The following is a 22,516-nucleotide window of genomic DNA, read 5'->3' on the forward strand; positions in this document are numbered from 1 at the left end:
TCAGCCTCCCGAGTAGCTGGGACTACAGGCGCCCGCCACCGCGCCCGGCTAATTTTTTTTGTATTTTTAGTAGAGACGGGGTTTCACTGTGGTCTCGATCTCCTGACCTTGTGATCCGCCCGCCTCGGCCTCCAAAGTGCTGGGATTACAGGTTTGAGCCACCGCGCCCGGCCGAGAAAAAAATTTCAAGATGTTTCATCTTGACCTGAACTTACCACATTCTTGAGCTCCTCTCTGTCCTTCACTTTAGATTAATGGTAATTTCAAAATTTTACTGGCATAAAATATTATTGCTCACACTTTAAAATCTAATTACCACCACCAATTTTTAATTCAGTAGTACCAGGTGATAAAAGTAAGAACCCACAAAATTAGAGTATTTTCTAAATATTTAGAAATTTCTGTTGTAATTTAGTATTTTGGGATAAATGTATTAGAATATTGTGTTAAATCCTCTTTACTGAGCACATTATTAAGTTGTTAATTGGAGAATATGAGCAAGAGGCATGTTACTTATTTTTAATAAAACAGGTATTGCTGTCCCTAAGCCAGACCTGATCATTTTTCTGGAGCAAGGAAAAGAGCCCTGGAATATGAAGAGACATGAGATGGCAGGAGAACCCTCAGGTAGGTGAGAGTGAATACAACAGACAATGTGGATGATAGGTCCAAAGTGAAGAAGAAAGCAAGTCCCTAAAGTGATATGGGAAGCAGTGTTCCAAAAGAAATAGTTTCTGGAAAGCCTAATTTTTATTTTTATTTTTAAATTTTCTCTCACACAGGGGCATCTTCTCTCTTTTGCTTTTAAAATATCTAAGAATTCTTCTTTCCCTTCAGTAATCTTCCTTCAAGTTTACAGTGACAGCCAAAGTACTGTTCATGGCATACAAGAGAGTGTGCAATCTGAGTTTTTTCGTTTTTGTTTTTGTGGACACACAGATGTTTGCATAATTTTAAGACACTCCACGTTAGACTATCTTTTAAGTTCTCTTTTTCCATCATCTCTGAAATGTGTGAGAGTAGTGATTTCTGTATTATTGGGTGTTTTTTGTTCATTTTTCTGCACATTTCATCCTGTTTTTATTATAGTCTTGAAATATAGTTTGAAATTATAAAGTATGATGTCCTTCTGCTTTTTTCTTTTTCTTCAAGATTGCTTTGGCTATTCACAGTTTCTTGTAGTTTCATGTAAATTTTATGATTGTATTTTTCATTACTGTGAAAAAAAACCACTGGAATATTGATAGAAAGTGTATTGAATCTAGAGATCACTTTGGATAATATGGTGTTTTAGCGTTTATTCTTTGAATCGATAGAGAAAATGTATTTAAATTTATTTGTGTTTTCTTATTTTTCATTGATAAATCTTTCACTTGAAAAGTTTTTCAGTTCCTCGGTTAAATTTGTCCTCAGATATTTATTATTTTAGTGCTATTTTAAATAAGATTGTTTTCTTCCTCTATTTTATCAGATAGTTTAAGTGTATGGAATCATAACTTGTATGTTAATTTTATATTTTGCTAATTTACTGAGTGTATTTATTTGTTTTAAAAGGTTTTAATGTACTGTTTATGGTTTTTTTATAGAGAACATTGCATGATCTACAAGCAGCAATGTTTTACTTGCCTTCAATTTCATTGACTTTAAAAATTTTTTGACTAATTTTTCTTCCACATACATCAAGTGCTGTGTTAAAATAGAAGCTTTGACGATGGGCACAATATACTTTTGCGTTGGTGTCTCAATTTGAAGGAGCAAACACCTCAAAGTTTTGATAAACTGGTTTCAGAGGGTAAAAATCTTCCTTTCTTGGGCCCCCAGGGTGATAGAATGCCCTCTGCGTTTGTAGTAGAGCGGGGTTGTAGCTTGGTCACAAGGCTGCTGGCTCTGCACTAGGGTCGGCTTATCATAAAGGACTTGGGTAGTTGTAATTCCCATTTTACTTTTGGACACAGTAAATATCCTTCAGGACTTTGCTCAGTAGGATAGATGCTAGGGCAGGTTTCTGCAGTCAGGTCTGCATATGGTGGGCTTTATATTAGGATGTGGATTAGTATGGCTTGTACTGAGTACCAGAGAGGATTTCTGAGGTCACTGTGGGTTTCTACATAGGCAGAACTGGCGATGAACTGTGGCTTAGGAAGCTGGAACTGAGTCATGGAACTGTTATTGGGACCAAGGTCTGCAGGCCTGCCAGCTTGGCTCTAAATGGGTATCTCTCCAGGCTTCTGGAAGACCAAGACCTCTCACAGACTGTGGCTGGGAGAAGTTTGGGATGCTTACAGAGTAAGTTCAAAATTCTCAGTGGGATGGAGTTGGGTGGGACATTTTCTGGTCTGTAGTCAAGAGCAGGGGTCCTGTAGTTTGCCACCTAAATGAAAGCTTGCCTTCTGAAAAGGGTGCTCCTCAATCTTGGGCTCAGCAAAGTTTCACAATTCCCTCCCTGGATCTCAAAGCTCTCTTAAAGGCACTTATTTCCGAGATGGGGTCTCACTGCATAACCCAGGTTGGTCGTAATATTTTGGCCTGAAGCAATTCTCCAACCTTACTGTACCATGTAGCTGTCATTACAGATACTAACCATGATGCCTGGTTCTCTCATTAAGACATTTTTGTCATGGATGACTGACAAACTTTCTTGCTGTTGGGGGTTAAGCAAATAGGGCACCTTTTTCTTTTTGTCTGCTTCTAAGAGTGTAAATGCTTTCTATCTGTCTATCTCTTACAATCTTTGTCTTTTTGTGGCTGACATTTCATTTTGCATAACGTTATCAAGATTTATCTTTATAATTGGTAGACTGTTTTCTGCTTTTTGAAAACTGAGTGATATTCCAGTATTTTTATATTTCAAATTGTATTTACTGAATGATTTGGTGACGGAAATTTGCATTGCCTTTACCTGTTAGCTTACAGTAATAATTATTGCTATGTAAATGACTCCTCATATGACCATACATGTTAAAGTATATATATATATGGGTTGCATTCTATTTCATTAGTTTAATTTTCATCCTTATACCAGATTGTTTTAATTATGTAGCTTTGTAATGTCTTTTGAAATCAGGAACTTTAATGCCTGCAGCATTCCTTTATTATTATTATTATTTTAAGATTGATGGGAACTTTATTGCCTTTGGGGTTCGATATAGTTTTGGGTTGCTGTTTCTGTTTCTTCAAAAATACAATGAGAAATTTGAAAAACATTTCATTAAATTTGTAGATTACATTGACCAGGATTGACCAGGATGAACATCTTTACAATATTAACTATTACAACCTTTACATAAGAGCGTGCTCGAGTGTTTTGTTAAATTCCCATGTGTGTGTGTATATATATATATATATGGTTTTTTTTTTTTTTTTTTTTTTGAGACGGAGTCTTGCTCTATCTCCAGGCTGGAGTGCAGTGGCACGATCTCGGCTCACTGCAACCTCTGCCTCCTGGGTTCAAGCGATTCCTTTGCCTCAGCCTCCTGAGTAGCTGGAACTACAGGTGTGTGCCACCAAGCCTGGCTAGTTTTTCACATTTTAGTAGAGACAGGGTTTCACTATGTTGGTCAGAATGGTCTTGATCTCCTGACCTCATGATCCACCTGCCTCGGCCTCCCAAAGTGCTGGGATAACAGACGTGAGCCACCATGCCTCACATTTGTTTTTTTTTTTTTTTTCCAGTTTCTGTCTATTATTGTTGTATACTTGCATTTGAGTTTAGTCATAGAAAATAATTCATAAAATTTCAGTTTTAAAAAATTTGGTAAGACTTCTTTTTTGGCCTAAGAGGTTGTCTATCAAGAAATATGTTGTATGAGCTATTGAGAAGGGTGTGTAACCTGATGTTGAGGAGTGCTCTCTATACCTCTGTCAGAAATATTTGTTTTATACCACCTTTAAGTAGTCTGTTTCCTTATTAATATTCTGTTTTGATTTTTTTAAAATTATACTTTAAATTCTGGGGTACATGTGCAGAGCGTACAGGTTTGTTACATAGGTATGCACGTGCTCTGGTGGTTTGCTGTACCTATCAACCTGTTATCTACATTAGGTATTTTTCCTAATGTTATTCATCCACTAGCCTCCCACCGCACCACAGGCCCCGGTGTGTGATGTTCCCCTTCCTGTGTCCCTGTGTTGTCGTTGTTCAACTCCCACTTATGAGTGAGAACATGCTGTGTTTGGTTTTCTGTTCTTGTGTTAGTTTGCTGAGAATGATGGTTTCCAGCTTTATCCATGTCTCTGCAAAGGACATGAACTCATCCTTTTTTATGGCTGCATACTGTTACGTGGTGTGTATGTGCCACATTTTCTTTATCCAGTCTATTACTAATGGGCATTTGGGTGGGTTCCAAATCTTTGCTATTGTGAATAGTGCTGCAATAAACGTATGTGTGCATGTGTCTTTATAGTAGAATGATTTATAATTTTTTGGGTACCCAGTAATAGAATTGCTGAGTCAAATGGTATTTCTAGTTCTGGATCCTTGAGGAATTGCCACATTGTCTTCCACAATCGCTGAACTAATTTACACTCCAACCAACAGTGTAAAAGCATTCGTACTTCTCCACAACTTCTCGAGCATCTGTTATTTCCTGACTTTTTAATGATCACCATTCTAACTGGGATGAAATGGTATCTCATTGTGGTTTTCATTTGCATTTCTCTAATGACCCGTGATGATGAGCTTTTTTTCATATGTTTGTTGGCCACATAAATATCTTTTTTTGAGAAGTATCTGTTCATATCCTTTGCCCACTTTTTGATTTTTTTTTTTTTTTTTTTTTGAGACGGAGTCTCGCTCTGTAGCCCAGGCTGGAGTGCAGTGGCCGGATCTCAGCTCACTTCAAGCTCCGCCTCCCGGGTTCACGCCATTCTCCGGCCTCAGCCTCCCGAGTAGCTGGGACTACAGGCGCCCGCCACCTCGCCCGGCTAGTTTTTTTTTTTTTTTTTGTATTTCTTAGTAGAGACGGGGTTTCACCGTGTTATCCAGGATGGTCTCGATCTCCTGACCTCGTGATCCACCCGTCTCGGCCTCCCAAAGTGCTGGGATTACAGGCTTGAGCCACCGCGCCCAGCCTTTTTTTTTTTCCTTGTAAATTTGTTTAAGTTCTTTATAGATCCTGGATATTAGCCCTTTGTCAGATGGATATATTGGAAAATTTTTCTCCCATTCTGTAGGTTGCCTGTTCACTCTGATAGTTTCTTTTGCTGTGCAGAAGCTCTTTAGTTTAATTAGGTCCCATTTGTCAATTTGGCTTTTGTTGCCATTGCTTTTGGTGTTTTAGTTATGAAGTCTTTGCCCATGCCTGTGTCCTGAATGGCGTTGTCTAGGTTTTCTTTTAGGGTTTTTATGGTTTGAGGTGTTACATTTAAGTCTGTAATCCATCTTGAGTTAATTTTTCTATAAGGTATAAGGAAGGGGTCCAGTTTCAGGTTTCTGAATATGGCTAGCCAGTTTTTTCAACACGATTTATTAAATAGGGAATTCTTTCCCCATTGCTTGTTTTTTTCAGGTTTGTCAAAGATCAGATGGTTGTAGATGTGTGATGTTATTTCTGAGGCCTCTGTTCTGTTCCATTGATCTGTATATCTGTTTTGATACCAGTACCATACTGTTTTGGTTACTGTAGCCTTGTAATATAGTTTGAAGTCAGGTAGCATGATGCCTCCAGCTTTGTTCTTTTTGTTTAGGATTGTCTTGGCTATATGAACTTTTTTTCTGGTTCCATATTAAATTCAGTTTTTTCAAAATCTGTGAAGAAAGTTAGTGGTAGCTTGATGGGGATAGCATTGAATCTAGAAATCACTTTGGGCAGTATGGCCATTTTCACGATATCAGTTCTTCCTATCCATGAGCACGGAATGGTCTTCCATTTGTTTGTGTCCTCTCTTACTTTCTTGAGCAGTGGTTTGTAGTTGTCCCTGAAGAGGTCCCTCACATCCCTTGGTGGTTGTATTTCTAGGTATTTTATTCTCTTTGTAGCAATTGTGAATGGGAGCTCAGTCATGATTTGACTCTCTATTTGACTCAGGCTCTCTCTCTATTATTGGTGTATAGGAATGCTTGTGATTTTTGCACATTGATTTTATATCCTGAGAGTTTGCTGAAGTTGCTTATCAGCTTAAAGAGATTTTGGGCTGAGACAATGGGGTTTTCTAAATATACAATCATGTCATTTGCAAACAGAGAGAATTTGGCTTCCTCTTTTCCTATTTGAATACCCATTATTTCTTTTTCTTGCCTGATTGCCCTCATGAGAACTTCTAATACTATGCTGAATGGGAGTGGTGAGATTTAATTTAACATCCAAGTTAAATTAATCCTCCTCACCACGGATACCCCCCTCACTTAGGTGTCCCTTGTTCACCATCCTCCATGAAATCAATATCCCGCACAAGAGTGCTACTCTCCTCGCTCCGGGCCCATAAATCGTGGGGGTAGCTATAATGAACTGTATCCGGCATCTGGTTCTTTACCTCAGTGCCATATAACTAAGATCGCCCACACGTTCCCCTTAAATAAGACATCTCGATGGATCATGGGTCTATCACCCTATTAACCAGTCACGGGAGCTCTCCATGCATTTGGTATCTTTTATCTCTGCTCTGCACGCGACCCCATCGCAGAAAGCTGGTCCCACCACAACACGTCCCGCAGAACCTGTCTTTGATTCCTAGTCCATGCCATTATTAATCGCACCTACGTTCAATATCCTAGCCCCACATAAGTTTTACAAGGTGTTATTTAATTCATGCTTGTAGGACATACCAATAATTACCATGTAATCCATTTTCAATCACACTGCAAATAACGCAGGAAACTATCAACAAAGCCCCCCACCCCCATCTCTGACTTCTTCTCCAAAAATTTACTCTTGCCAAACCCCAAAAACAAAAGCTTTCACACACCTAGCCAGAGATCGCGTTTTCATCTTTTAGGTGTGCACAACTTCAACTGCCATTTCCTCAACTAACACAAAATTACTTCACTTTACCCCTCTTAACTTCATCCCACTCCTTCTCTTTCCTACTTCCTTGCTCTCATGCACTTGTTCACTACTAAATATGGGCCCTCAGTGTCACAACCCGAAAGACAGCACCTCACAACTATACTTCTCTCCGTGCTTATGTAGCTTAATTCACCTAAAGCAAGACACTGAAAATGTCTAGACGGACTTGCACACCCCATGAGCAAATAGGTTTGGTCTTGGCCTTTCTATTAGCTCTTAGCAAGATTACACATGCAAGCATCCCTGCCCCAGTGAAGACACCCGATAAATCACTACGATCATATGGAGTAAGTATCAAGCACGCACAATGCAGCTCAAGACACTTTGCTCAGCCACACCCCCACGGGAGACAGCAGTGACAAACCTTTAGCAATAAATGAAAGTTTAACTAAGTTATGCTACAATCTAGGGTTGGTCAATTTCGTGCCAGCCACCAGGGCCATATGATTAACCCAAGCTAATAAAAACTGGCGTAAAGGGTGTTTTAGATCTAGTCAAATAAAGCTAAACTCCATCTAAATTGTAAAACCTTAGCTGATGTAAAATAAACTACGAAAGTGGCTTTAAAATTTCTGAACACACAATAGCTAAGACTCAAACTGGGATTAGAGACCCCACTATGCTTAGCCCTAAACTTCAATAGTTAGAACAACAAAAGATTTATGGGTAGAGGTGACAAGCCTACCAAGCCTGGTGATAGCTGGTTATCCAAGATAGAATTTTAGTTCAACCTTAAGTTTACCTGTAGAACTACCCAATCCCCCTGTAAACTTAATTGTTAGTCTAAAGAGGGACAGCTCTTCAGACATCAGGAAAAAACCTTGTATAGAGAGTAAAAAATCTGACCTCCATAGTTGGCCCAAAAGCAGCCATCAATTAAGAAAGCGTTCAAGCTCAACATCAATTATATAAAAATTCCAAACACACCACTAAACTCCTTATTCCACATTGGATTAATCTATCATTTCATAGAAGCAACAATGCTAATATAAGTAACATGAACATTTTCTCCGCCGCATAAGCCTAAATCAGACTGAAAAACTTCACCGATGCTTAACAGCCTAACACTAACAAACAGAAACAAGTCAGTATTACACTGTTAACCCGACACAGGCATGCTTTAAGGAAAGGTTAAAAAAAGTAAAAGGAACTCAGCAAACTTAACCCCGCCTGTTTACCAAAAACATCACCTCTAGCATTACCAGTATTAGAGGCACTGCCTGCCCGGTGACACGTACTCAACGGCCGTGGTACCCTGACCGTGCAAAGGTAGCATAATCACTTGTTCCTTAAATGGGGACTCGCATGAATGGCATCACGAGGGTTCAACTGTCTCTTACTTTCAACCAGTGAAATTGACCTGTCCGTGCAGAGGCGGACATGAAACAATAAGACGAGAAGACCCTATGGAGCTTTAATTTATTAATGCAATCAAAACTATACAAATCCATGGACCCTTACACCACCACACCTGCATTAAAAATTTTGGTTGGGGTGACCTCGGAGCATAACTAAACCTCCGAACAGCCTACGCTAAGGCTACACAAGCCAAAGCAAACCAGCACCTGTAATTGACCCAATGACTTGACCAACGGAACAAGTTACCCTAGGGAAAACAGCACAATCCTATTCCAGAGTCCATATCGACAATAGGGTTTACGACCTCGATTTTGGATCAGGACATCCTAATGGTGCAGCAGCTATCAAGGGTTTGTTTGTTCAACGATTAAAGTCCTACGTGATCTGAGTTCAGACCGGAGTAATCCAGGTTGGTTTCTATCTATTCTATATTTCTCCCTGTACGAAAGGACAAGAGAAATAAGGCCCACTTCATAAAGTGCCCTCATTCCATAGATGACCTAATCTCAATCTAACAAAATAACACCAACCCAACCCCAAAACACGGTTTGTTAAGATGGCAGAGCCCGGCAATTGCATAAAACTTAAAACTTTACAATCAGAGGTTCAACTCCTCTTCTTAACACCATGTCAACAACAAATCTCCTACTCCTTATTATATCCGTAGTGGCCGCCATAGCATTCCTCACACTCATTGAACGAAAATTACTGGGCCACATACAACTACGCAAAGGACCAAACACCATTGGCCCCTACGGGTTGCTACAACCTTTCGCTGACGCCATAAAACTATTCATGGAAGAACCCTTAAAACCTTCAACATCTACCACCATTCTCTACATTACCGCACCAGCCTTGGCCTTTTCCATTGCTCTTCTCCTATGAACTCCCCTTCCCATACCCCATCCACTAATTAACTTCAATCTAGGACTTTTATTTATTCTAGCCACATCTAGTCTAACTGTCTACTCCATTTTATGGGCATCAAACTCAAACTATGCACTAATCGGAGCACTATGAGTTGTCGCCCAAACAATCTCATATGAAGTCACTCTTGCTATTATTCTCTTATCAGTCTTACTAATAAGCGGCTCATTTAATCTTCTCATACTTATCACAACACAAGAACACCTCTGACTCCTCCTACCATCATGACCCCTAGCCATAAAATGATTCACCTCCACATTAGCTGAAACAAACCGAGCTCCTTTCGACCTCATAGAAGGCAAATCGGAACTAGTCTCAGGCTTTAACATTGAATATGCCACAGGCCCATTTACCCTGTTCTTCATGGCTGAGTACATAAATATCATTATAATAAATGCCCTAATAACCACAATCTTTCTAGGCACATTATACTCTATTAATTCCCCAGAACTATTTACAACGTGCTTTACCACCAAAACACTTCTTCTAACCTCATTATTATTATTTTTTTTTTGAGACGGAGTCTTGCTCTGTAGCCCAGGCTGGAGTGCAGTGGCCGGATCTCAGCTCACTGCAAGCTCCGCCTCCCGGGTTCACGCCATTCTCCGGCCTCAGCCTCCCGAGTAGCTGGGACTACAGGCGCTGCCACCTCGCCCGGCTATTTTTTGTATTTCTTAGTAGAGACGGGGTTTCACCGTGTTAGCCAGGATGGTCTCGATCTCCTGACCTCGTGATCCGCCCATCTCGGCCTCCCAAAGTGCTGGGATTACAGGCTTGAGCCACCGCGCCCGGCCCTAACCTCATTATTTTTATGAATCCGAACAGCATATCCTCGATTCCGCCATGATCAACTTATACACTTACTATGAAAAAAATTTCCTCCCACTTACACTAGCTCTTCTCATATGACATATCTCAACACCTGTTGCAATCTCCAGTATTCCTCCGCAAACCTAGAAATATGTCTGACAAAAGAGTTACTTTGACAGAGTAAATGATAGAGGCCCTAATCCTCTTATTTCTAGGATTATAGGTATCGAACCTACCCCTGAGAACCCAACTTTCTCCATGCTACCTACCACACTCCATCCTAAGTAAGGTCAGCTAAATAAGCTATTGGGCCCATACCCCGAAAATGTTGGTTATACCCTTCCCTTACTAATTAACCCACTAGCCCAACTTATTGTCTACCTCACCATAATCACAGGCACTCTCATTACAACGCTAAGCTCACACTGATTCCTCGCCTGAGCAGGCCTAGAAATAAATATACTAGCTTTCATCCCAATTCTAATCAAAAAAACAAACCCCCGTTCTACAGAAGCCGCTATTAAATATTTCCTAATACAATCCACCGCATCTATAATCCTCATAATAGCAATTATCTCCAACAACCTACTCTCCAGATGCTGAACCACAACAGACAACATCAACCAACTTTCATCTCTAGCCATAACAACAGCCCTAGCCATAAAATTAGGAATAGCCCCCTTCCACTTTTGAATCCCAGAAGTCACCCAAGGGACATCTTTAATTTCTGGCCTGCTCCTCCTCACATGACAAAAACTAGCTCCCATCTCAATTATATACCAAATACATTCTTCAACCAATACAGATATTCTCCTGACCCTCTCTACTCTATCTGTTATAATAGGCAGCTGAGGAGGCCTTAACCAAACACAACTACGCAAAATCATGGCATATTCTTCAATTACTCACACAGGCTGAATAATAACACTAACCTACAACCCAAATATCACAATCTATTACCTAACCATATACACTATTATGACAACTACCGCATTCCTAACTCTCAACCTAAACTCAAATACCACAACTCTTATACTATCCTGCACTTGAAACAAACTAACCTGACTAATACCATTAATATCAACCACCCTCCTATCCATGGGAGGCTTACCCCCACTAATCTGTTTCCTACCCAAATGAATTACCATTCAAGAACTTACAAAAAGCAATAACTTCATCATCCCCTCCATTATAATTACCATAACCCTACTCAACTTATACTTTTATATACGCCTAATTTATACCACCTCCATAACAATACTCCCTACATCCAACAATACAAAAATAAAATGACAATTCAAAAATACAAAACCCATACTCCTCATCCCCCTACTCATTATCCTCACCACCCTCCTCTTACCAATTTCTCCACTAACCCTAGTCATCCTCTAGAAATTTAGGTGAAGTAAGACCAAGGACCTTCAAAGCCCTCAGTAAATTTAACCACGCTTAATTTCTGAAATATATAAGGACTGCAGATTCTATTCCACATCAAATGAATGCAAATCAATTACTTTAATTAAGCTAAGCCCTTACTAGATTAATGGGACTCAAATCCATAAAATTTTAGTTAACAGCTAAATACTCTAACCACTGGCTTTAATCTACTTCTCCCGCCGCAGGGAAAAAAGGTGGGAGAAGCCCCGGCAGAAATTAACTGCTCCCTTGAATTTGCAATTCAACATGAAAATCACCTCGGAGCTGGTAAAAAGAGAACTGTAATCTCTGTCTTTAGGTTTACAGCCTAATGCTTACTCAGGCATTCTAACCCCCTCCCCCACCTATGTTCGCCTACCGTTGGCTGTTCTCAACAAACCACAAAGATATTGGAACCCTTTACCTACTGTTCGGCACATGGGCTGGGATCATAGGCACAGCTCGAAGCCTTCTTGTTCGAGCTGAACTGGGTCAACCAGGCAGCCTATTAGGCAACGACCATATCTACAATGTTATCGTTACAGCCCATGCGTTTGTCATAATTTTCTTTATAGTTATACCCATCATAATCGGAGGTTTCGGAAACTGATTAGTACCACTAATAATTGGTGCCCCTGACATGGCTTTCCTCCGCCTAAACAATATGAGTTTTTGACTTCTCCCCCCTTCCTTTCTACTGTTACTGGCATCTGCGGCAGTAGAAGCCAGTGCTGGGACAGGTTGAAGAGTTTATCCTCCTTTAGCAGGAAATTTCTCCCACCCAGGAGCTTCCGTAGATCTAACTATCTTCTCACTTCACCTAGCAGGCATCTCCTCCATCCTAGGGGCTATAAACTTCATTACCACTATTATCAACATAAAAGCCCCTGCAATATCTCAATATCAAACCCCCTTATTCATCTGGTCAGTGTTAATCACAGCCATCCTTTTACTCCTCTCTCTACCAGTACTAGCTGCCGGCATTACTATATTACTAACAGACCGTAATCTAAATACCACTTTCTTTGATCCTGCCGGAGGGGGGGATCCTATCTTGTATCAACATCTATTCTGATTTTTCGGCCACCCCGAAGTCTATATCCTCATTCTACCTGGATTTGGGATAATCTCTCATATTGTGACATATTACTCCAGAAAAAAAGAGCCATTTGGCTACATAGGTATAGTTTGAGTTATAATGTCAATCGGGTTTTTAGGCTTTATTGTATGAGCCCATCATATATTTGCAGTAGGAATAGGTAGACACACGAGCCTACTTCACTTCCGCCACTATAATTATTGCAATTCCCACTGGCATTAAAGTCTTCAGCTGACTTGCCACGCTTCACGGAGGCAATATCAAATGATCTCCTGCAATACTTTGAGCTCTAGGCTTTATTTTTCTCTTTACCATAGGGGGCTTAACCGGTATCGTGTTAGCAAACTCATCATTAGACATTGTACTACACGATACGTACTATGTTGTTGCACACTTTCACTATGTACTATCAATAGGAGCTGTATTTGCTATCATAGGAGGCTTCATTCATTGATTCCCCTTATTTTCAGGCTATACTCTAGACCAAACTTATGCCAAAGCCCACTTCACCATCATATTTGTAGGTGTAAATTTAACCTTCTTCCCACAATATTTCCTCGCCTTATCCGGAATACCCTGACGCTACTCTGACTACCCCAATGCCTATACCAGATGAAATATCTCATCCATAGGCTCCTTCATTTCCCTAGTAGCAGTAATACTAATAATCTACATAACCTGAGAAGCCTTCGCCTCAAAACGTAAAGTCTCATTAATTGAAGAGCCCTCTACCAACCTAGAGTGACTGCATGGTTGCCCTCCACCCTACCATACATTTGAAGAACCAACCTACATTAAACTAAACAAAAAAGGAAAGAATTGAACCTCCTAAACTGGTTTCAAGCCAGCCCTGTGACCTCCACAACTTTTTCAATAAGACATTAGAAAAACTATTTCATAGCTTTGTCAAAGCTAAATCATAGGTTAAACCCTATATATCTTATATGGCTCACTCAGTTCAACTAGGCCTACAAGATGCTATATCCCCTATCATAGAAGAATTAATTGCTTTTTATGACCACACTTTTATAATTATATCCTTAATTAGCTTTCTCGTCCTATATGCCCTGTCTTCAGCTCTCACAACAAAACTAACCAACACCAATATCACGGACGCCCAAGAAATAGAAACCATTTGAACCATCTTACCCGCAATCATTTTAATCTTAATTGCTCTTCCATCCCTGCACATCCTATATCTAACAGACGAGATCAACAACCCCTCTTTTACTATTAAATCAATTGGACACCAATGATACTGAACCTACGAATACACAGATTACGGAGGATTAATCTTTAACTCTTATATTCTCCCCCCATTGTTCTTAAACCCAAGAGACCTTCGACTTCTAGAAGTTGATAACCGAGTAGTAGTTCTCCCAATTGAAGCCCCTGTCTGAATAATAATCACATCTCAAGACGTCCTACACTCATGAACAATTCCTACTCTAGGCCTAAAAACAGATGCAGTTCCTGGACGCCTGAATCAAACCACATTCACCGCTACACGACCAGGTGTATACTACGGACAATGCTCAGAAATCTGCGGTGCTAACCACAGCTTCATACCCATTGTCACAGAATTGATTCCACTAAAAATTTTTGAGATAGGGCCTGTATTTACCCTATAGACCCCCCCCCCACATCTCACTCCATAACTCTCTGCAAAATATTCTTATAATACACTGTACAGCTATCCTAGCATTAACCTTTTAAGTTAAAGATCGAGAGAAATACCCTGTCTGCAGTGAAATGCCTCAACTAGATACATCCATATGGTTTACTATCATCATAACTATACTCCCCACACTATTTCTTATTTTACAATTAAAACTACTAAACACAAACTACTACCCACCTCCCCTACAAAAGAATCCCAATACACAAACCTACAATAACCCCTGACAATTGAAATGAACGAAAATCTATTTGCCCCATTTACCTCTCCAACAATCCTAGGCCAACCTGATGCAGTACTCATCATTTTACTCCCCGTGCTACTATTTCCAACCTCCAAACACCTTATTAATAATCGACTAATTACCATCCAACAAAACCTAATCCAACTAACCCTAAAACAAATAATAATATCCCATAATACCAAAGGACAAACCTGGTCCCTAATACTAACATCTTTAATTATTTTTATCTCAATAACCAATCTTCTCGGACTTCTACCCTACTCATTTACACTTACCACCCAACTATCTATAAACCTAGCCATAGCAATTCCCCTATGAGCAGGGACAGTAATCATAGGCCTTCACTTCAAAAGTAAATGCTCTCTGGCCCACTTCCTACCACAAGGCACACCCACTCCCCTTATTCCTATACTAGTAATTATTGAAACAATCAGTCTATTTATGCAACCAGTTGCCCTAGCCGTACGCTTAACTGCCAGTATCACAGCTGGCCATCTACTAATGCACCTAATAGGAAGTGCTGCACTAACATTATCAACCATCAACCTCCCTATCACCTCACTAATCTATGCACTTCTAGTACTATTGACCATTCTAGAAATCGCAGTGGCCCTAATCCAAGCCTATGTCTTCACACTATTAATCATCCTTTATCTACGTGATAACACTTAATGACCCACCAATCTCATGCCTATCACATAGTTAAACCTAGCCCCTGACCACTAACAGGGGCGCTCTCAGCCCTGTTAACAACATCAGGCTTAATTATATGATTTCACTTTTACTCCACCACTCTACAAATGCTAGGCCTACTAACCAACGTGTTAACCATATACCAATGATGGCGTGACATTATTCGAGAAAGCACCTACCAAGGCCACCATACAATACCTGTCCAAAAAAGCCTTCGTTATGGAATAGTCCTTTTTATCATCTCAGAAATCCTCTTCTTCACCGGTTTCTTCTGAGCATTCTACCACTCGAGCCTTGCTCCCACCCCACACCTAGGAGGACGCTGACCACCAACAGGAATTACTCCCCTAAATCCCCTAGAAATGCCCCTTTTAAACACCTCTGTACTACTTGCATCAGGAGTTACAATTACCTGGGCCCACCACAGCCTAATAGAAAGTAATCGAAAACAAACAATCCAAGCTTTACTCATTACAATCCTACTAGGCATCTACTTCACCCTACTACAAATTTCAGAGTACTTTGAAGCGCCCTTCACTATTTCCGATGGTATCTATGGCTCAGCATTCTTTATCACCACAGGCTTCCATGGACTTCACGTCATCATCGGATCTACATTCCTTATTACCTGCCTTATCTGTCAACTATTATACCACTTCACATCAAACCACCATTTTGGATTCGAAGCCGCTGCTTGATATTGACACTTTGTAGATGTGGTCTGATTATTCCTTTATATCTCTATCTACTGATGAGGATCCTACTCTTTTAGTATAATTAGTACAGTTGACTTCCAATCAACTAGTTTCGATACTATTCGAAAAAGAGTAATTAACCTAGCATTAGCACTGACAATTAATACCCTTCTGACCCTCCTACTAATAATTATCATATTCTGACTACCCCAGCTGAACTCTTATGCAGTAAAAACTGATCCTTACGAATGTGGCTTTGACCTACTAAACCCTGCCCGCATTCCCTTCTCCATAAAATTTTTCTTAGTCGCCATTACCTTCCTACTATTTGACCTAGAAATTGCCCTACTCCTACCCCTACCATGAGCTCTCCAAACAACAGATCTTCCAACCATGCTTAAATCATCAGTTACACTAATTATTGTCCTAACCCTAAGCCTAGCCTACGAATGAACTCAAAAAGGACTGGATTGAACTGAATTGGTAAGTAGTTTAAACAAAACAAATGATTTCGACTCATTAGATTATGATAACCATACTAACCAAATGCCTTTCATCTATATAAGTGTTACACTAGCATTTATAATCTCACTCCTAGGTATGTTAACCTATCGCTCACATCTAATATCCTCCCTATTATGCCTAGAAGGAATATTATCATCACTGTTTATTATAAGTACTCTTATAGCTTTAAACATGCACTCCTTACTAGCTAACATTATACCCATCGCCTTACTAGTATTTGCTGCTTGCGAAGCAGCAGTCGGTCTTGCCCTACTAATCTCAATCTCTAACACATATGGTCTAGACTATATCCACAACCTAAATTTACTTCATTGTTAAAAATAGTTATCCCCACAATTATACTACTACCAACAACGTGATTTTCCAAAAATAGCATAATCTGAATTAACCTTACCGTACATAGCCTAACTATCAGTATTATCCCCTTATTATTTTTCAACCAAACCAGCAACAATCTCCTCAACTACTCAATCCATTTATCTTCCGACCCTCTAACGACACCTCTCCTAATATTAACTGCCTGACTCCTGCCCCTTATGATTACAGCAAGCCAATATCACTTACATAATGAATCCCCCTCACGAAAAAATTCTCTCTCTCCATGTTAATTTTCCTACAAATCTCTCTAATTCTAACATTCATAGCCACAGAACTATTCATATTTTATATTCCTTTCGAAACCAGTCTCATTCCTACCCTAATCATCATCATCCGATGAGGCAGCCAAGCAGAACGCCTTAACGCAGGCACATATTTCCTATTCTATACACTAACTGGCTCTCTCCCCCTACTCATTATGTTAATCTATACCTATAATAGTTTGGGTTCACTAAACATCATGCTACTCACGCTCATGGCTCAAAAACTAACAACCACTTGATCCCACAATCTTACCTGACTAGCATGCATAATAGCCTTCATAGTAAAAATACCCCTGTACGGCTTACACTTATGACTCCCCAAAGCCCATGTTGAAGCCCCCATTGCTGGATCAATAGTCCTTGCTGCAGTACTCCTAAAACTAGGTGGCTACGGCATGATACGACTCATCTCTATCCTTAACCCTACAACAGAACATATAACCTACCCCTTCCTTATACTATCCCTATGGGGCATAATCATAACAAGCTCTACCCGTCTTTGACAGACAGACCTAAAATCACTCATCGCATACTCCTCCATAAGCCACATAGCCCTAGTAATCATAGCCTCCCTCATTCAAACCCCCTGAAGCTTCATTGGTGCAACTGTTCTTATAATCACCCACGGACTCACCTCATCCATATTATTTTGCCTAGCAAACTCAACTATGAACGAACCCACAGCCGCATTTTACTACTTTCCCGAGGACTCCAAATACTATTTCCATTAATAACGTTTTGATGATTTGCAGCAAACCTTACCAACATCGCCCTACCCCCTACTATTAACCTAGTAGGAGAACTCCTTGTAATAATAACCTCATTCTCCTGATCATACATCACCATTACGCTTACAGGACTTAATATGCTAATTACAGCCCTCTACTCCCTCTATATATTTACCACAACACAACGAGGAATACTTACATATCACACTACTAATATAAAACCTTCCTTTACACGAGAAAACATACTAATATTCATACACCTTTCCCCTATTATACTCCTGTCCCTTAACCCTAATGTTATTCTAGTTTTCACCTCCTGTAAATATAGTTTAGCCAAAACATTAGATTGTGGATCTAACCATAGAGGCCTGCCACTTCTTATTTACCGAGAAAGCTAGCAAGGGCTGCTAACCCATGTCTCCGTTTTTAATAAATACGGCTTTCCCAACTTTTAAAGGATTACAGTTATCCATTGGCCTTAGGAACCAAAAACATCGGTGCAACTCCAAATAAAAGTAACAACCATGTACACCTCCATTACCATAACAATCCTAACCACTCTAATTCTACCAATTGCTATTACCTTTATTAATCCCAACAAAAAGCACCTATACCCATACTACGTAAAAACAACTATGATATATTCTTTCACCATTAGCCATCTCCCCATAATCTTGTATATTCTCCTGGACCAAGAAGCAATTATCTCAAACTGACATTGAATAACAATCCAAACATTAGAATTAACATTAAGCTTCAAATCTGATTACTTCTCCATAATATTTATCCCAATTGCACTATTCATTACTTGATCTATTATAGAATTCTCACTATGATATATAAGTTCAGACCCAAACATTAATCAATTCTTTAAGTACCTTCTCACATTTCTCATCACCATACTAATTTTAATCACTGCCAACAACCTCTTTCAACTTTTCATTGGCTGAGAAGGCATAGGAATTATATCCTTCTTATTAATTAGCTGATGGTACGCTCGAATAGAAACCAAAACAGCAGCCACTCAGGCAATGTTATACAACCGTATTGGCGATATCGGCTTTATCCTAAGCATAACATGGTTCATCCTACATTACAACTCATGAGACTTTCAACAAATGTTTATCCTAAACCCCAACCCAAGTCTTCTCCCACTAATAGGTATTCTCCTGGCAGCAACAGGAAAATCAGCCCAATTTGGTCTTCACTCTTGACTACCTTCCACCATAGAAGGCCCAACACCAGTCTCAGCTCTACTCCACTCCAGCACGATAGTTGTCGCCGGAGTATTCCTGCTCATCCGTTCCACCCTCTAATAGAAAATAATACATTAATCCAAAGCCTTACATTGTGCCTAGGAGCCATTACCACCATATTCATAGCAGTTTGCGCCCTAACACAAAACGATATTAAAAAAATCGTAGCCTTTTCCACCTCAAGCCAACTGGGCCTCATAATAGTTACTATCGGCATCAACCAACCATACCTAGCGTTTCTACATATCTGCACCCATGCCTTCTTCAAAGCTATATTATTCATCTGCTCTGGATCCATTATTCATAACCTAAACAATGAACAAGACATTCGAAAAATAGGAGGGTTATTTAAAACAATACCCCTTACTTCAACCTCCCTATTTATTGGCAACTTAGCACTTGCAGGCATACCCTACCTCACAGGCTTCTACTCCAAAGACCTCATCATCAAAACCGCAAACATGTCGTATACCAACGCCTGAGCCCTATCTATCACTCTCATTGCCCATCCCTAACTAGCTTACAGCACCCGAACTATCTTTATAACCCTAACAGGACAACCCCGCTTCCCAACCTCAATCTATATTAACGACAACGACCCCACCTTATTAAAACCAATCAAACGCCTCACTATTGGCAATATACTAGCAGGATTTCTTATCACCAACAATATCTCCCCTACTTCACTCCCCCAACCAACAATACCTCACCATCTAAAACTCTCAGCCCTGTATCTAACCACCCTGGGCTTTCTAGTAGCCCTAGACCTTGCCCTTATAACCAACAAACTTAAAATAAACATGCCATCACACACATTTAAATTCTCCAACATATTAGGATATTACCCTATCACAATTCACCATATAACCTCCTACCAAAATCTACTTAAAAGCCAAAACCTATCCTTCCTCTTACTAGACTTAACCTGACTGGAAAAATCTATAACCAAAACAATTTCACATATCCACACTACCATCTCCACCATCACAACCACCCAAAAAGGCATAATCAAACTTTACTCCCTCTCCTTTCTTATTCCCCTCATTCTAACTTTATTCCTAATAACATAATCTATTACCCCGAGTAATCTCAATAATAATGTATACACCAACAAACAACGTTCAACCAGTAACCACTACCAATCAACGTCCATAGTCATACAAAGCACCTGCACCAATAGAATCCCCTCGAACTAACCCCGACCCCTCACCCTCAAAAATCACCCAATCCTCCATACTATTAAAGTTAACCACCACCACTAAATCATCAAAATCTCTAACTCATAAAATTAAACCCACCTCCATCGCTAATCCTACCAGAAAACTCACAAAAACCTCAAGCCCCGATCCCCATGTTTCAGGATACTCCTTAATAGCCATCGCCATAGTATACGCAAAAACAACTATCATACCCCCCAAATAAACTAAAAACATCATTAAACCCATATACGCTCCCCCACAATTCAAAATAATCACACAACCAACTATACCACTAACGATTAATGCCAACCCTCCATAAATAGGAGAGGGTTTAGAAGAAAACCCCACAAACCCCATAACTAATGATACGTTTAACAAAAATAAAATATATGTCATTGTTCTCACGTGGACTCCAACCATGACCAATGATATGAAAAACCATCGTTGTACTTCAACTACAAAAACATTAATGACCCCAATACGCAAATCCCACCCAATCCTAAAAATAATTAACCACACCTTCATTGACCTACCCACCCCACCTAACATTTCTATATGATGAAACTTCGGCTCACTTCTTGCAACCGGCCTAATTCTACAAATTATTACAGGACTATTCCTAGCAATACACTACTCACCAGACACTTCCTCCGCCTTCTCCTCAGTCGCACACATCGTCCGAGAGGTAAATAACGGCTGAATCCTTCGCTACCTCCACACGCCAACTGTACCTCCATACTCTTCATCTGCCTTTTTCTACATGTAGGCCGAGGCCTCTACTACGGCTCCTTTCTTCTCACAGAAACTTGAAACACTGGCATCACACTTCTACTCATAACCATAGCAACAGCCTTCGTGGGCTATGTACTCCCATGAGGCCAAATATCATTCTGAGGCACCACCGTAATTACAAACCTACTATCAGCAATCCCATACATTGGAACCAATCTCGTCCAATGAGTTTGAGGTGGATATTCTATTGAAAACCCCACCCTCACACGATTCTTTACCCTTCACTTTATCCTACCTTTCATTATCACAGCCTTGACTACTCTACACCTATTATTTCTACACGAAACAGAATCAAATAATCCCTGCGGAATTTCCTCTCACTCCGATAAAATCGACTTCCACCCCTACTACACAATTAAGGACATCCTAGGCCTAGCCCTCTTTTTCACAACCTTAATAACATTAGTATTATTCACGCCTGACCTTCTAAGCGATCCAAACAACTACATCCCCGCCAACCCCCTAAGCACGCCTCCACACATTAAACCAGAATGATACTTCTTATTCGCATATGCAATTCTACGATCCATTCCTAATAAACTAGGAGGGGTGTTAGCACTTCTCCTATCAATCCTTATCTTATTATTCATACCCACTCTCCACAAATCCAAACAACAAAGTATGGCATTCTGCCCACTCAGCCAGTTCCTGTTTTGCCTCCTAATCACAATTCTAACTCTTACCTGAATCGGAAGTCAACCAATAAGCCAACCCTTTATGACTATTGGACAAGTAGCATCCGTAATACATTTCACCACAATTCTAGTCTTAATACCACTTGCCTCCCTAATTGAAAACAACCTGCTCAAATGAACCTGCCCCCGTAGTATAAATAAATACACCAGTCTTGTAAACTGAAAATGGAAAACTTCTCCCTAGGGCAACTCAGAAAGAAAGTACTTAACTTCACCACCAACACCCAAAACTGGCATTCTAACTTGAACTACTTTCTGTCTTTTATGGTATGCAAGCTTTAAATGCAACTTAAGTATTAAACATTTCAATAAACTTTTATGTAAATCGTGCATTACTGTTAGCCAACATGAATACTATATAGTACTATATATGTTTAACTGTACATAGCACATATTCTTACATACTTACTAAACACAGTCCCACAACATGCTTACAAGCAAGCACTCTAATAGATCAATCAACTGTAACACATAACAACAAGACTGAAAGCTCAAGCATCACAACCCGAATATCAACTAACCTATTGTTCATTTACAGTACATAGTACATTAAATCGTTCACCGGACATAGCACTTCCAAGTTAAATTAATCCTCCTCACCTCCTTGTCTTGTGCAGGTTTTCAAAGGGAATGCTTCTGGTTTTTGCCCATTCGGTATGATATTGTCTGTGGGTTTGTCATAAATAGCCCTTATTATTTTGAGATACGTTCCATCAATACCTAGTTTATTGAGTTTTTAGGACGAATGGGGTGTT

The 22,516-nt window shown here is 39.9% G+C and overlaps 1 pseudogene; it reads left to right on the forward strand.

The window, feature by feature from the left end:
- The window catches only part of LOC135968517 (uncharacterized), a 46,100-nt pseudogene that overhangs the window by 17,138 nt on the left and 6,446 nt on the right, over nt 1-22,516 (forward strand).

Source organism: Macaca fascicularis, chromosome 19, assembly GCF_037993035.2.
Source record: "Macaca fascicularis isolate 582-1 chromosome 19, T2T-MFA8v1.1".
NCBI classification, from domain to species: domain Eukaryota; kingdom Metazoa; phylum Chordata; class Mammalia; order Primates; family Cercopithecidae; genus Macaca; species Macaca fascicularis.